A 4,889-nucleotide genomic window follows, 5' to 3' on the forward strand; every position below is an offset into this window, starting at 1 on the left:
TCCTTTTTACTATTTATAATAAGTTTTAGTTTGATCAAAACTTTTGATCCATTGAGTCTTAGAGTCGCGCCCAACATGAAAAGGGCTTAGAAAAATTAAAGGAATAACACGGTTACGCCAAATTGGACACTTATAATTGTAGACACCCCACCCAGACTAGAAACTTGATAAGGCGTGGATGATCATTAACAACTGAACCTAAACCTCACACCCTGCTCAAAATCACAGCCATTTCCCAAACCTGATCCAAACACTAACTGAACCTGAGCCATTACCATAAACCCTAACTCAACTCGAGTCATCATCCAAGCCAGAGCGGGCCCAAAAATCGATCAATTTCTCGAACCATTCCCAAGCTATTTCTGAGCCAATATCGAGCCTTTTTTAGCCAAAATATCCAAAAATGGGCTTCGAGCCGCTCTCAGGGCCCGAAATAGGCTCACCGGCCCAAACCACAGGAACAACCGTACCCGAGTAGTAGTCTGACTATCGCGGGTGGTAGTCTGACTACTAATCGGATTACCGCCCTCTCTTGACAAACGTGCCCTATGAGTACATAGCTATTCCCCCGCCAAAAGTCAACTATTCTATAAACTTACCCCCACCATTCACTTTATTTACCATCCTACCAAATTCAAGAGCCTATAAAAGCATGTCATGTGGCAGTACCCTTCCCTCCACCAATCATATACTACCACATCAGCGTTTACCCCCCATAATCCCTAAAATTATCAAGAGACCATCCCAAGAGGCTATAAATACCCCTCACTTCTCCTCATTTGAAAGAACAACCCATAACCAACAATCAACTACCAATCCACCAGAGTGAGAGAGAGAGAGAGAGAGAGTGCTTGAGTTCTCAAGCTCTTATCTTTTCGGCCCCCTCTAGCCTCCTCTAGCCATCTCTTAACCTTACAATCCCACTTGGGTCAATAATTTCCAACCATGATTGTCACGCCCCAAACCCGGAGATCGAATTCACAGGAATCCCGATCGCTGATCTAGTGCCGACAGCCTCCGTAGTACCCCATTATCGGCTCCTAACGTCCATACGCCAGATTCCGATCCTGGGATCCTACAAGGAGGATTTTTTTTTTGTAGATTTATCTCGTAATAAGCATAACCACAAGTATACCCAAATCATAAAGGCAACATCATCATCACATATCCACTAATATAATCATTGAATATAATACTGAAAGGGAAATACATACATCAAAAATCAAGCTCCAGAAGACCGCTGCACGCTCCAAGCTCAACAATGCTGCAACCTAACATCTCCTGCACGCATCTATCGTGCATAAGCTTATAGAAAACTTAGAGGGTGGTGTAAGTGTGTACACAAGATAAGTGCCAAGTATTCAATACAATGCCATCATTATACAGTACCAGAAATACTTGTAATCCATAAATCGTACAATATCGGAATAAACAGATATACGGACAAGATCATGAATTATCAGAGTAAGCGGAAATACTGACAAGATCATAAATCATATGATAACAAAGTAAGCGAAAATACAAACAAGTCCATGAGTCAATTAATATCAGAATACGCAATATCAGATAGCTATGCAAATAAGGAGTCATAAAGAGTTAAATATCAGATGTCGAGGATGCGATGCAATATACAATTCCTGATGAGTTCACGAATAGCGTCAGTCGTACCGAGACCACATAAATGCAGAAACACAGTAATTCAAAATGACATATGCCACGGATGTAATGCAATATGCGGTGTGAATGGAGTGACCATGCTAGAGTGTGAAGTCGGGATGGTAGTACATAGTATCGCAGGCTATGGGGTCCATCACAGGGAACTTCTATCCAAACCAGTCTCATACCTAAATTTGGATAGTCAGACTTAATGTGGTAAACTCCTGATCTCAAGTTAGTCGCGCTCCAACCGAAATCCTGGTCATTGCAAAGGCATACGTAACAACTAGTTACGCATCACCAACCCGAGTTGATAGTGAATGAATGAATGCATGAATGAGTATGCAAATCCTGCTCACTAAATCCACATATCAGTATACTTCATCTCTAGGATCATCACCGGGGTTTAATACACTCCAAATGGCACTGCCGCTCTCCCAGCCGCACAGTCCAAGTGAGCGTAAGAAACCTCGCTATCCGCCTAGCCAATAGTCTGCCAATACCTATCCGGCACGTCGATAGCGGACCCATTCACGAGTTGGTTAAACTCAGCCTAGTATTGCCCCCTACCCTCGGGCGGGTAAGGCCACACTCCCTCCCAACCGACCACGACACAGTGGGAGACGCGGCCTCCTGGTATTCGGCACTCAGGCGCTCATGTATCCACTCGGTCTCGACGTTGGGGTGTCTCCTGGCCACGGAGGTTTAGGAATTTTCACCCAGGGACATCTATGACGCCCGTATGCTAAAACCAAACATTTTCGGTGTCCCATTTGGCCATCCACGATACGCCTATGGAGGCTACGGCCCTAATGTCGCTAGGGCATATAGTAATCATAATGCGAGATGCATGAGTCATACAATCCAGTCATGCATCAGTCCTGTGCATACCGCATGCTCATGTGAGATAACCTCCGCCTATCACGGAGTCTCATAACAACATGCTCAATGACATATGCAATGATCAACTACATCTCATAACAAACATGCAGATGATGCATATGAGCATGTATTATGATTGTAAATTGTCACATACTCATAATCGGTGTCAACAACCGGCATCGACAATCGAGCTCGACAATGTGGACATTTAACCAACATTACTCCCAAGGAATGGCCCACATAGAGCCAAACATATAATGGGCCCACGGCCTCACACAAAGGCCTGATATACAACACAGTGGGCCTTACTCAAGGGCCACATATACACAACAAGAGGGCCCTACTCATGGGCCTAACATACATCGTAATGGGCTCCATCGCCTGATCCTCAAATGCATCGCAATGGGCTCATCATATAGACTCATATACATCACATTGGGCCCCGACAATCGGAGTCGGCAATCAGTCACAACACATCATAATCGGTAATCGGCCTCGATCAATAATCGGTAATCGGCCACGATAATCAGAATCGGTTGATAATCGGTAATCAGCCACGACAAATCAAAATCGATAATCGACCTCGATCGATAATCAGCCACGACAAATCATAATCAGTCGATAATCGGCCTTGGTAATCAGAATCGGCAAATCGGCCACGTCAATCGGAATCGATCAATAGTCAAAATCGGCAAATCGGTCACGACAATCAGAATCGATCGATAATCATAGTCAGCAAATCGGTCACGACAATCGGATCGATCGACAATCAGAATTGGCAAGTCGGTCACGACAATCTAGGTCGATCGATATTAGAATCGGTAAATGGGTCACGATAATCGGGGTCGGTCAATAATCAAAATTGGTAAATCGGTCACGACAATCAGATCGATTAATAATCAAAATCGGCAAATCGGTCACAACAATCGGGGTCGAGCGATAATCAGAATTGGTAAATCGGTCACGACAATCGAATCGATCGATAATCAGAATCGACAAATCGGTCACGATAATCGGGATCGATCGATAATCAGAATCGACAAATCGGTCACGACAATCGGATCGATCGATAATCAGAATCGGCAAATCGGTCACTACAATCAGGGTCGATCGGTAATCAGAATCGGTAAATCGGTCACGACAATCGGATCGATCGATAATCAGAATCGGCAAATCGGTCACGACAATCGGATCGATCGATAATCAGAATCGGCAAATCGGTCACGACAATCGGGGTCGATCGATAATCAGAATCGGTAAATCGGTCACGACAATCGGATCGATCGATAATCAGAATTGGCAAATCGGTCACAATAATCGGGGTCGATCGATAATCAGAATCAGTAAATCGGTCACGATAATCAGATCGATCGATAATCAGAATCGGCAAATCGGTCACGACAATAGGGGTCGATCGATAATCAGAATCGGTAAATCGGTCACGACAATCGGATCGATCGATAATCAGAATCGGCAAATCGGTCACGACAATAAGATCGATCGATAATTGCTTTAACAAAGGGCCTAAGGGAACGTCACAATATGGGCATTTAACCATCATCGTCCATTAATGTGGACATTTAACCAACGTTGCTCCCAAGGAGTGCCCCATATAAACATCATTACCTATATCACATCGGGCCTTGAATACACAACAGGTGGGCCCTGCGCCTGGGCCTCAAATACAGGCCGCATATACATCACATCGGGCCTCGCCATAGGTCACGAACACATTACAGTGGGCCTCATACTTGGGCCTCATGTTCATCAAAGCGGGCCACATCTCATGGGCCTCGAATACATCGCAATGGGCCATGCCCATGGGCTTCAGTACGCAGCAGGTGGGCCCCATCACATGGGCCTCAAATATACAACAGGTGGGCCATGTACATGGGCCTAATACATATTATAATGGGCCTCAAAATATACCTCATGATGGGCCTCATAGATGGGCCGCACCAAGGGGCCTCAAGTGGACTTGGACCATATCAAAATCATTTCAATGGTTGCATGTGTATCGCTGTACACTATCATTCTATGGGCACATGGCACTGTAATAATAATCAGCACTGTCCAAACATTGTCTAGGTAAATCAGCTCCATCCAAACATTGTCCAGCATCATCCAGCACTATTTGGATGGTGTGAATGAAATAAATACATCATGGTGGTGTCCCACCATCCCACGTCCAGATGGACGATGTGGGATCAAAACATACATCACAATAGGTCTTTCAATAGATGGACGACGTGGATTACAAAACATATATCACGGTGGGGTCCTCACAGATGACTAGACGGTGTGGATTAAATCCAAAAGTTAGTGGGTCCCACGGGACTTGGGACACCAAG

The sequence above is a fragment of the Magnolia sinica genome, chromosome 13 (assembly GCF_029962835.1).
Source record: "Magnolia sinica isolate HGM2019 chromosome 13, MsV1, whole genome shotgun sequence".
In the NCBI taxonomy this organism is placed as follows: Eukaryota; Viridiplantae; Streptophyta; class Magnoliopsida; order Magnoliales; family Magnoliaceae; genus Magnolia; species Magnolia sinica.